The sequence below is a fragment of the Gopherus evgoodei genome, chromosome 6 (genome assembly GCF_007399415.2).
Source record: "Gopherus evgoodei ecotype Sinaloan lineage chromosome 6, rGopEvg1_v1.p, whole genome shotgun sequence".
Lineage (NCBI taxonomy): Eukaryota > Metazoa > Chordata > Testudines > Testudinidae > Gopherus > Gopherus evgoodei.
Genome location: NC_044327.1, coordinates 112,124,253 through 112,137,358, shown reverse-complemented (window position 1 = coordinate 112,137,358; position 13,106 = coordinate 112,124,253).

The following is a 13,106-nucleotide window of genomic DNA, read 5'->3' as shown; positions in this document are numbered from 1 at the left end:
TGGATACCTCTGCAGGGAGACTTAGCACCAGGAGGATGGCTCTTCAGGACCTTACATCCAGGAGCAACAACATCTCGCCAGCTCCTCAGGAGGAAGACCCCCAGAGAACTTCTCCCACTGCCCAGGACCAGGATGCTGAGCACTGCCCTGATGCACCTGAAAAGGCTGCTACTAGAGGAGCTCCCCTGATGACCAAGGACCAGGATGCTGATCGTTACCCTGCAGGGAAGGATGCTACCAGAGGAGCCCATCTGATGACCCAGAATCAGTATACTGATTGCTGCCCTGCTGCTCCAGAGAAGGATGCTCCCGAAGGAACCACCTCCTCAACCCCAGACCTTGAAACTACTTACCACCCAGCTGCCCTAAGGAAGGCCGCTCGAAGGGGAATGCACTCCACCGCCCAGGATCTCGATGCCTCACACTGTGCTTCTGGGCAAAGGGATATCGTGGCCAGTGAGTCTAGCACCCCTGCAGGAGCAATTTCACCTCCTCAAGCTTCTCTACCAGACTGAGAGGAATCACCTGGCGAGTCTGCAGGTACAACAGAGGTCCGCCCCACAGAAGGTGAGGGAGGGGAAGACAACTGCATCTACCTCCAGTACCTGATCCCTACAGGTCTTCTCCTCTGTCCCTTCTGCTTCCCCATCCATGGAGTCCAGACCGTAGGGGCCCTCAGCAAACATGTTCGTAAGACCTACAACAAATGAATTGCTTTCTGGTGTAGCTGCTGTGATCTACCCTTTGAGACTCAAAAGAAATGTAAGTACCATCAAACCACATGCAAGGGACCCCTCACTACCATTAAGGTCAATCCCATTGAGACCCTGTTGGATCCAACCCTGACTCCCACCGACACTCTGGCTTCAGCACCCCAGCCATCATCCCCAGAGCCACAGCATGTAAGGGGGGACCAACTGCCAACCGAGGAAAGTGCGACCCTGCCTCTAGGACTGACCGACAAGGTGATGCCACCAAAAGAACCAGCCCCATCTCCAGAATCCCCATGCTGGACCCTGCTGTGAGGGGGATCCCCACCATCTCACAAGTCAGCAACCTCACCAGACACCTCAGCGACCTCATAGAAACCCTCCAACACAACACGGATACAAAACGGGGCAGCGCTTCCGCACAGGTAACCTCATATAGCCCTGCCGTAGGAGCAACTAGCACCAGACCCAGGCCACCCAGCAAGATCCAACCAGGGGGAGCCTCCCGCAGCCCCCAGATCCCAAGGCCATACTCCGCCCCCGGGAGACCCAACGCTTCCTCCAAGGTTGCCCAGCGAGACTCCGGCTGCCAAAAAATAAAGGCCTCACGAGGACCCTCCAACTGGATACCATCCGTAGAAGAACCAGAACCATCCCCAGCGCTTCCAAACATGACTGTGCCCCCCCCCCCAAAGCCCAGCACCAGTGCTTCCAGAACCTCACTCCATCCTGGAAGATCCAGCACTGCTTCAGAGACACCGAGAGCTGCCCCCCCCACCGCACCAGGACCCCTGCCTCAAGATCCACCTGAATACCGCTTCCCAATCTGAGGGACAACAAGGCCACAGACTGTCCCCGCAGCACCTCCACCTGAAGAGACTATGCAGCAGGAGGAGTGACGGCCACGAGTGAGGGTCGCCACGCCGTGGCAATCCACTTGGATGGAGGAGCTGGCAAATGCTGAGGACTTTGAGAACTTTGACACAGCGATGGACAGACTGACTGCAGAACTGTCTACGGAAAATACACCAAAAAGGAGGGAACCCCAGGAGGCCGCATGGGCCACTCGCAGATACCCCATGCCAAGCCATAACAACACCACCAGAGAAGGCAGGAGAGAGGATGTTGGCCGCCGCTACAATCCAGTGGCCACATCCTGTATTCAGAAACTATACAGGATGAACTGCATGCAGGGCCGGTGCAACCATTTAGGCAGACTAGGCGGTTGCCTAGGGTGCCGAGATTTGAGGGTGTCAAAAAGCGCCCCCCAATTTTTTTTAAATGGTTGAGCAGCCGCTCCTGCTGGGACAGAGAGGGAGTCTGAGCTGCCGGCAGTAGCCGGCAGCCGAGGGTGTCCCCCCGGTCAGGGCGCCTCCGCGACAGCCCGCAGCCCAGGGTGTCCCCTGGGTCAGGGTGCCTCCGCGGCAGCCCGCAGCCCAGGGTGTCCCCCGGGTCAGGGCGCCTCTGCAACAGCCGGCAGCCCAGGGGCGGGGTCCCCTGGCCCAGGGAAACCCCAGGCTGCCGGCTGCCGCTGAGGTGCACTGACCCTGGGTCAGGGCGCCGCTGCGGCAGCCAGCAGTCCAGGGTGTCCGGAGGGGGCGGCAGGCAGCTTCCGTGGAGCTGCCACAGTCGTGCCTGCGGACTGTCGGCTGCTCGCGCGGCTCCGGTGGACCTCCCGCGGATACGACTGCGGCAGCTCCACCGGAGCCGCAGGACCAGCACGCAGGGTGGCGAACTTGCCGTCCGCCTAGGGCGCTCAAAACCCTAGCGCCGGTCCTGACTGCATGAAAGCCATGAGGGAGATTCTCGATGGGACCTCCTCCTACTGTGAAATCCAGCCTGAGAGGCTCTACTCCTATCCTACTTCAAGGATGTGTTTGATCACGAGGCCCAGACCAATGTGTGATGCCCAGAATGCCTTCCCTGGGACAGACAGCTGACTGCGACCCGACATTGTCGTGATGGACACAGAAAAGAAGAAGGTCCTTGTGGTAGATGTCACTGTGCCATTTGAAAACAGGTCACCAGTCTTCCACGAGGCCCAAGCATGGAAGGCATTGAGGTACATCCCGCTGGCTGAGACCCTGAAACCCAGGACTACGAGGTCCAGATACACGCCCTGATCGTGGGAGCCCTGGGCTTGTGGGACCCCCCCACAACGAGACAGTACTGAGAGCATGTGGAGTTGGTCAACGCAGCGCCCAGCTCATGAGACAGCTCGTGGTGTCCGACACCATCAGGTGGTCCAGAGACATTTATACAGAACACATCACAGGACACAGTCAATACCACATTGAGTAATCGAGACTGCTGACCAGGGAAATAACCCACTTCCTTCCCTGACGAACCAAGGGATGCACTCCACCCATGTACTCATTTGCTACACCGATACTGATTTGGACTCTTAATACATTTCATGGGTACCCAAGCCCACTTGTCCACTGATGCTCTAAAAACTCCCTCACCCCAATCTGGATCTATGCTGGTTATGTGATATGTATCTCTTCATCCTTGTAACCGATACCTGTAATCCCTCATAACTCAAGCCTGACCCCAGATGTACATTACCTTCCCTCTTAACTTGTGTATATTTTATTTTAAACATTAACTTTAATAAAAAAATTTAAACCAAATAGAAAATCTGAATTGAAATCTGCTTTTTGAGTAGATATTAATTAAGGAGACTTTCTTTTCAGTTGCTGGTAGAGCTACAAGAAGAATTAGAATGCATGTAGGATTTAGTAGCTCCTCAGCAAGAGCAATACAGAAATGATCATGGGAGATAGTGTTGAAGTTTAAGATTGCAGGTGCCAAGTATATTAAGAAATCCTATAACTAGCACAGACAAAAACAAGCAGCTTGAAATGCCATTTACTAGTTGCCTGATTTCCTTGTAATGCAAATAGTCATACAAAATATGCAGGAATGTGGATTGCTTTGGTTAGAATGGGAAGAGGAAATTGATTTACAAAACAGGAATGGAGTGGAAACTTTAAGAAAGAGCAGAGGAGTAACTCCCACTGTGAGATATGCACTAAATATGGCATGTAACTTACTCTACCCTTAGGAATTGCTCTGAGACTTTAAACAATATTATGAATTACACCATAGTCAAGATAATGTTGAAGTTGTAAAGTACTAAGGATTTTAGTCTTGAGTTATCCTTCACATCAATTTAAATCTGCTGTGCCAAATTCTCCTCTTAATTACACCTGAGCAACCTCATGGCTTTCAAACATGTTGTACTGTACTGGAATAATTGGTGTACCTCATAGTAAGCAGGGCACGGCCCTATATGTTGAAGTAAGGTCTCTGCAACATGTTTGCTGCCCGCCCACCTTCCCAGAACTCACAGGGGAGCCCAAGCAACCCAGGTATGAGAGTCTGTAGTAATTTGAGCCCATTTTCCCCTTAACACTTTGGGCTTGTCTACATCACAAAATTGCAGCGCTGGTGAGGGGGTTACAGCGCTGCAACTTAGGAGGTGTACACATCTGCAGGGCATCACCAGCGCTGCAACTCCCTGTTTGCAGCGCTGGCCGTACTCCCGTTTTGTCTCGGGTGTAGAGGATCCAGCGCTGGTGATCCAGCGCTGGTAATCAAGTGTAGACACTTACCAGCGCTTTTCTTGACCTCCGTGGAATAAGCAGGTATCCCAGCATACCTGAGGAAGCCTCTGGTAATCAAGCTGGTCTCCTTCCCTGGTTTGCTCTCGCGTTCCCCGAACCCCGAGCAAGCAGATCTCCTTCCCTGCGGTTTGCAGGGTGGTTCTGGGAACGCGAGAGCAAACCGCGGCAAAGCTGGTCTCCTTCCCCGGTTTGCTCTCGCGTTCCCCAAACCCCGAGCAAGCAGGTCTCCTTCCCTGCGGTTTGCAGGGTGGTTCGGGGAACGCGAGAGCAAACCGCGGCGAAGCTGGTCTCCTTCCCCGGTTTGCTCTCGCGTTCCCCGAACAAGCAGGTCTCCTTCCCTGCGGTTTGCAGGGTGGTTCGGGGAACGCGAGAGCAAACCGCGGCAAAGCTGGTCTCCTTCCCCGGTTTGCTCTCGCTTTCCCCGAACCCCCCTTGAAGCCGCCCAACAGCGCTGCAGTATGGCCACATATAACACCACTTGCATCGCTGGTTGCTGTAAGTGTGGCCACTCTGCAGCGCTGGCCCTATACAGCTGTACTAATACAGCTGTAACAACCAGCGCTGCAAAATTTTAGATGTAGACATACCCTTTAGAAGCCTCAAGGCTTCAGGTACACTCCGTATGTGTTGAGTTGTCAAGGGGGCCAGGTAGGAGAGTGGAAACCAGGGATTTCCTCATAGTTGGCCCCCTTATCTCCAGCTGTTCCCCTAAGATCCATGGGGTTTAGGGGATTGGATATGCAGCCTCTTCCAGAGAAGAGCAAATTTTCCTCTCAGCTCCAATGGAAGAATGAGGAGGAAAGAAGGTGAGTTGAAACTCATGGAGTCTCCCTTTTGCTGTGCTGTGTGGAAAAAGCCATTCCAGGGAGAATGGGGCTTTGAGTTAAATAATAAAAGCACTGGAAAAGGGATGCCACATAAACAGGTAATTCACATTGTACAGTTTTGAAATGTGCCCTGTTATTCTGATATAGATTGTTGATAGGGCTTTTTTTTTTTTTTCTGTACCATCAAATGTCTTAATACATATTTGGACAGATGTCCACTTGCTTATCTGGCTCTTCTATAGGAAGAAACTCTTATCTGTCTTTTCAATTATTTTTATGGATCTACTGTAGTTTTAGGTGTAATCTGTTCTGCAAGGATTGTGTAATCCTTGCTCTGTTTCTATGGACTTGATGTGCTTTGAAACTCATTTCAGAATGAACCATGTTGTGGTATAATATTGAGGGTGATAGTCAGTGTGGAAATGACATATTAGGTTATCAAGTCCATCTCCTGGCAAGTGCTACCTTGTAGTTCCCAGAGGAAAGATATATCAATAAAAAAAGCTGATCTAAAAATTTTATTAAAGCTAATGTTTAAAATCAAGTTTACACAAGTTAAGAAAGAAGGTACTGTACATCTGGAGTCAGGCTTGAGTTATGAGAGATTAAAAGTATCGATTACAAGGTTCACAAGATACATACATAGTACATAACCAGTATATACCCACATTGGGGTGCAGGGGTTTTTAAAGCGTCTGTGAATAAGTGATCTCATGTAGAATGTATTTAGAATCCAAGTCAGTATTGGTCTATCGAATAGGTACATGGGTAAGGTGTGTCCCTTGGTTTGTCAGGGAAGGAAGTGGGTTATTTCCCTGACCAGCGGTCTCATTTAGGCCACGTCCACACTATAGATTAAAATCGATATTAGTAAAATCGATTTTATAAAACAGGGTTTATAAAATCGATTTTACGCGTCCACACCAGGGCACATTACGTCAGTGGTGTTCGTCCATGGTCCCAGGCATCCATCGATTTCCGGAGCGTTGCACTGTGGGTACCTATCCCATAGTTCCTGCAGTGTTCCCTGGTCCTTGGAATTATGGGTTACTACCCCAGTGCCTGATGGGGCAAAAATCACTGTTGTGGGTGGGTCTGGGTACAGCCTCACCCCCTCCCTTCCTGAAAGCAGCAGACAGCCATTTCGCGCGTTTTTTACTGGGTGAAGTGAGCAAACGCCATTTTACAGCAAGCATGGACCCTGGTCTGATCAGTACCTTGATCGTGAACGTTGTAAACAGTTCATGCATTCTTGTGCTGTCTATGCTGAACCATGAACAGCAAACACAGGAGAGGAGGCTGCAGCAACGGCAGCGCGGCGACGAGAGTGATGAGAACCTGGAGACTGATTTCTCTGAAACCGCGGGCCCCCGCGCTTTGGAGCTCCTGATGGTAATGGGAGAGGTTCTACCCATTGCTCGCCGATTTTGGGCCAGGGAAACAAGCACAGACTGGTGGGACCGCATAGTTTTGCAGGTGTGGGACGATTTGCAGTGGCTGCAGAACTTTCGCATGCATAAGAGCACTTTATTTGAACTTTGTGACTTGTTTCCCCTGTCCTGAAACGCCATAATACCAGGATGAGAGCAGCCCTCACAATGGAGAAGCGAGTGGCAATAGCCCTCTGGAAGCTTGCAACGCCAGACAGCTACCGGTCAGTCGGGAATCAATTTGGAGTGGGCAAATCTACTGTGGGGGCTGCTGTGTTGCAAGTAGCCAAAGCAATCATTAAGCTGCTGCTACAAAAGGTTGCGACTCTGGGAAATGTGCAGGTCATAGTGGATGGCTTTGCTGCAATGGGATTCCCTAACTGTGGGGGGGCCATAGATGGAACCCATATCCCTATCTTGGCACCGGAGCACCAGGGCACCCAGTACATAAACCGCAAGGGGTACTTTTCAATGGTGCTGCAAGCACTGGTGGATCACAAGGGACGTTTCACCAACATCCACGTGGGATGGCCAGGAAGGGTTCATGACGCTCGTGTCTTCAGAAGCACTACTCTGTTTAAACAGCTGCAGCAAGGGACTTACTTCCCAGACCAGAAAATTACAGTTGGGGATGTTGAAATGCCTGTAGTTATCCTGGGGGACCCAGCCTACCCCTTGATGCCATGGCTCATGAAGCCATACACAGGCAGCCTGGACAGTGGTCAGGAGCTGTTCAACTACAGGCTGAGCAAGTGCAGAATGGTGGTAGAATGTGCATTTGGGCGTCTCAAAGGTCGCTGGAGAAGTTTACTTACTCGCTCAGACCTCAGCCAAACCAATGTCCTCATTTTTATTGCTGCTTGCTGTGTGCTCCACAATCTCTGTGAGAGTAAGGGGGAGACCTTTATGGCGGGGTGGGAGGCTGAGGCAAATCACCTGGCCGCTGATTACGCGCAGCCAGACACCAGGGCAATTAGAAGATCACACCAGGAAGCGGTGCGCATCAGAGAAGCCTTGAAAACGAGTTTCATCATGGGCCAGGGTACGGTGTGACTGCTGTGTTTCTTTCCCCTTCGTGAACCTCCCCCCCCGTATTGACTCCTGCTGCAAGCAAGCTACCCTCCACCCTTCCCTAACAGCTTGCTTATGGAAATAAAGTCATTCCCTGTAAACAACCCACCCTCCCACTTGCTTTGAATAGCATGTCATTATAAGAAGAGTAAGAGAATTAAAAGGTACACCGGGAGTGGTTTGGGAGGAGTATAGGAGGGAAGAAAAAGGCCATTAAGGACATTTCACTGTAATGACAGCCTTTTGGTTGGACTGTCCACGGGGGTGGAGTGGGCAGGTGCAGAAAGCCTTCTCCCACGCGTTCTTACACGTCTGGGTGTGAAAGATATGGGACATGGTGAGTACTGAGGGAGGTTAAACATGGGCTGGAGTGGCACTCTGTGACCCCGCAGCTCTTCCACTAGACTTCGGAGGATGTCAGTTTGATCGCGCAGCAGCTCCAGCGTTCCATTCCGCCACCGCTGATCTTCCTGCCGCTACATCTCATCTCGAGCATCCCTCCTGTCCTCACGTTGGTCCCTCCTGTCCTCACGTTGGTCCCTCCTGTCCTCACGTTCACTGGCATCTTTCCTGTACTTTGCTACCACGTCTTTCCACTCCCCCAGATGAGCTCTTTCACTGCGGGTTACTGCCATGATTTCTGTGAACATCTCCTCCCGTGTCCTCTTCTTCCTGAGCCTCCTTATCTGACCTATCCTTCGGACTGCAGTAGGAAGGCTTGTAAAATGTGCAGCTGCATGAGTGGGGGAAAAGAGTGATAGGAGGATCATAAGAGATACATTTCACAGAACAGTGGTTATACTCTTTCACAGTGAACTACACTATTCACCGTACTTAGCACATGTCACTTCACTACAAGGTCGCCTTTGGATTCTTTTAGTATTTAGTGCTTGCGGCTGTGGTATAACAGATCAACACAGACGCAGGTCCAGGGATTACAAATCAGCTTGCAGGTGGACATGGTAAGGCATACATCTAATGGCAGATCACCCTACAACCTCACCCTTTCCCCCCAGCCCTGGCTATTAGCAGGTCAAATTCATGCTGGGCAGCCAAACTGCTAAAAAACACATCTTTTGCTTCTTTTCTTATGCCATCAGAAAGGTTAAGCACTAGAGGAAAATTGTGAATGGTTTTTCCCCCCACTCTGCATGTCTGCTGTAATGGCAGGTCACTGAAACCTTACCCCCTCCCCCTTCCCTCTCCTCCCTTGGCAATTAGCAGCGAAAATTCCTGCTGCCCAAATGCTAAAAAGGGCAGCGCTATTAGAGACACCTCCCCGTAGGAATGGGCTGCTCTTTCCCTTCCCCCCGCATGGCTAACTGCAAGGGAAGGATTCCTTTTAAGCCACAGGAAAGCATCACCGAAGGAATGGTCATCTCTGTCCCCTTAATAAAATACATTAATTTTTACCAGGTGACCATGAACGATATCACTCTCCTGAGGATTACAGACAGAGAAAAAGAAATTATGCTTCTTGAATGCCAGCAATCCCAGGGACCATACACAGCTAGGCTTTGTCATGCAATGATACCCGATTACGTGCTCCAGGCATGGCGTGGTAAAGTTTCGTACCATGGTGGACGGAATAAGGCTGCCCTGCCCAGAAACCTTCTGAAAAGGCTTTTGGGATACCTCCAGGAGTGCTTCATAGAGATGTCCCTGGAGGATTTCCGCTCCATCCCCAGACATGTTAACAGACTTTTCCAGTAACTTTAATGCCAGCTAATGCATGCAAGCCCTCATGGCAAATCAATCATTAAAAACGCTTGCTTTTAAACTGTGTTTTATATTTACAAAGGTACACTCACCAGAGGTCGCTTCCATGGCTTCATTGTCTGGGCTAGTAGCTTGGGAGGGCTGGGAGTTTAATTCTGTCTGGGTCACGAAAAGCTTCTGGCTGTTGGGGAGAATGGAATGCTGGGTGCTTTCAGCAAGGTCTTCTTCCTCTTCCTCCTCGTAATCTTCCCCCTCTGCTGAATCCTCAGCCATGGGTGAGATTATTACCCCCACCTCGGAATCCACAGACAAGGGGAGGCTTGTCGTGGCGCAGCCCCCTAAAATTGCATGCAGCTCCGCGTAGAAGCGGCATGTTTTTGGCCCAGATCCGGATCTGCCATTTGCTGCTTTGGCTTTCTGGTACACTTGTCTGAGCTCCTTCACTTTAACTCTGCACTGCACCGAGTCCCTGCTATGGCCTCTCTGCCTCATGGCATTAGAAATTTTTTCAAAAGCTTTTTCATTTCCTCTACTGGAATGCAGTTCTGATAGCACAGAATCTTCTCCCCATACAGCGATCAGATCCAATAACTACTGTGTGGTCCGCGCTGGAGCTCTTTTCCTGTTCTCAGGAGACTGCACTGTTACCTGTGCTGCTGAGAGCTCCACGCTGGCCAAACAGGAAATGCAATTCAAAAGTTCCCAGGGCTTTTCCTGTATACCTGGCCAGTGCAGTAGAGTTCCTTTACCTGTCCAGAGCGGCCACTGGTGCACTGTGGGATACCTCCCGGAGGCCATTAACTTCGATTTCCGTCCACACTAACCCTAAATCGATTTAGTAATATCGATTTTAGGATTACTCCTTTCATTTAGCTAGAGTACAGAAATCGATTTTAAGACCCCTTAAAATCGATTTTAAGTGCCTTGTAGTGTGGACGGATACAGCGTTAAATCGATTTAACGCTGTTTAAATCGATTTAACGCTGTAGTGTGGACCTGGCCTTACTCGTCCTAGTACTGACGGTATCCTGTGATGTGCCCCATGTTGATGTCTCTGGACCCCCTGATAGTGTCAGACACCATGAACTGTCTCATGAGCCTGGCCGACTCCGCACACTCTCAGCTCATTGTGGGGGTCCCATGCACCCAGGGCTCCTACGACCAGGGCGTGGATCTATCTGATATATCTTTCCTCTGGGAACTACAAGCTAGCACTTGCAAGGGGATGAACTTGATAATCTAATATGTCATTTCCACACTGACACTGATACTACAGGAGAAGCTTGCCAAAAGGCCAAGAAATTATTTTCTCCCTAACTAAACTCACACAAAGCATGGTGTGTTCTTCATACCAACAATACAAATATTCAGGGTCCACTTATTATATGGTCAAAAAAAGGGGAAAAGAAAGATGATTTTGTCCTGGGTAGTTGAAGCAGAATTGCATTAGTCCCTTGTGTACTGTGTTACTATAGCTATATAGTATACTATACATTCAAAAATCTACATATAGACTCAGGGACAGACCTTCACCTTCTTTGGTAGGTAGGTAGAGACATAAAAGTGGGTGCATCTCAGATGAGGGTCATTGGAGGAGTGTTCCCTTCCTCAGCTGGACCCCACACAAGCTGTTCCCCATCAATTCTGTTTAGGGCCGCCCAGAGGATTCAGGGGGCCTGGGGTCTTCGGCAGTGGGGGCCCCCTGCTTCGGTGGTAATTCGGTGACGATGGGGTCCTTCCACTCCAGGACCCGCCGCCAAAGTGCCCCGAAGACCTGCGGCGGGGGCCACCCGCCATCAAATTACCACCAAAGACCCGGGATTTCAGCAGTGGGTCCCGCTTAGGTGGTAATTCGGTGGTGAGGGGTCCTCCCGCCCCGGAGTGGAAGGACCCCCTGCTGCCAAATTGCCGATGATGACCCAGAGCGGAAGAAGCTCTGGGGGCCCGGGCCCTGCTAGAATTTTCTGAGGCCCCTGGAGTGAGTGAAGGACCCTGCTCCAGGGGCCCCAAAAAACTCTCGTGGGGACCCCAGTGGGGCGCAGGGCAAATTGTCCCACTTGCCCTCCCCGGGTGGCCCTGATTCTGTTCAGCTGAAGCTGCACAGATAGGGAGGGCAGGAGCAGCTGCTCTTTATGTCAAGTTTCTCCAGATCCAGTTGATCACTGCTATGACAACCTTAAAAGATTTAATGCTGAAACAAATAGTATCACTTCCCCTTGACAACTTTTGCTCCCAGACCAGAGAGGGAGTGTGCAGCCACAGGGAGAGACAGATGACAGACCAGCCTTACTGCCATGAAGAAGGGAATCCTGCAGCCAACAAGAAGAACCTTGAGTATGGTACAGCAGGGATTTTCCATTCATACAGGTTCTTCCACATGACAGTAGCATTGGGCTATAAGGGGCTCAAACAAAGTATAATATGCCAGAACTTGATGGATAAAGGTGTGAAGAGGAATGCGGAGAGAAAGGGAGGAGGTAGAACTGGTACATTTAGAAGAAATCTTGGTCCAGTAGCCTAAAATCTGAATAATCTTGACATTTGGAGTGAAATCCTGGTCCACTGAAGTCTATGGGGGTTTTGCTATTGACTTCAGTGGGGCCAGAATTTCACACATGCTTCTTGCATGATTCTTCCTCTTTGTCCCTCCAAGGCAACTGAAGTGGCTGGCAGTCCCACTTCTCTGTCCAAAGGTTTCATCTCAGTTCGAGAAGTTCACTGTGTGGCTGTCTTCAGTCCATTGGATTTCCTGGAGTCATCTTTCTCTCTGTCGAGTTCTACAGGGCAGAGATTGTCTTCATTTCTTGTCTCATAGCGTGAACCACATTGCTGGTGCTAAACTAGTAGTATAAATAATAAGGGATAGGTGGCCTAATCTGGGCACCATGAACATTCTACACTGTAAACAGAGCCACAGGAGGAATACGAGGTAACTCCACTCTGAGTTATTAAAAAAAAAAAGAAAAGAAAAAAGAAAAAAAAGCTATGATGAGAGCAGATATAAAAATACATGTGCTGTAACCCTCCCAAGCTCACTTGTGGGAGACATCTGTGACAAAGGGTAAAAAATCATTTGTTGTAAATATAGAACAATGGAACAAAACAAGAACAAACAAGAAGTCACTAAATCTGAAAGCAATCTTCCTTTAAAAGCTCCTGTAAGAGCAACAATAGCTCAGGATTAGCAAAACAAACTATTCAGACGTGAAATAATAAAACCTGAACTGGTCCAGCAAGAAAGTGGGAGTGCAGTAGAATGATGTATGGGTGTTTTGGTCTATGAAACAAAATTTAAGGATCTTGAACTACAGGAAGATTAAGCAGTGCAGGATTCTGCTTTACTTTGCACACAATCTCTGGGAGCAGACACAATCTGCTTCTTGTGTACAGACACCCCCCAATTTACGCAATCGTGCCATTCTGGAAAGCCTTGCGTAACTCAAATTTTGCGTAAGTCAGAAATGTATACCCATAGGTTGTGAAAAAATTCCACAACTTGAAAATCCTATTTCTGGCTTATGGAACTTTTTCCATAAGTGCAAATTTGCATAAGTTGGGTCTTGCATAACCCGGGGAGCGTCTGTAATGTGAGCTAGAATCATAGCCAGAAGCTGCAAAAAAAACCTAAACACCACAAAAGGCTAGTTAGAAGAACCTGTCAACATAATGCAATCACCAGTCCACATCTCCCTGTTCTAAGGGCCTGTGTGGTTCTAGCAT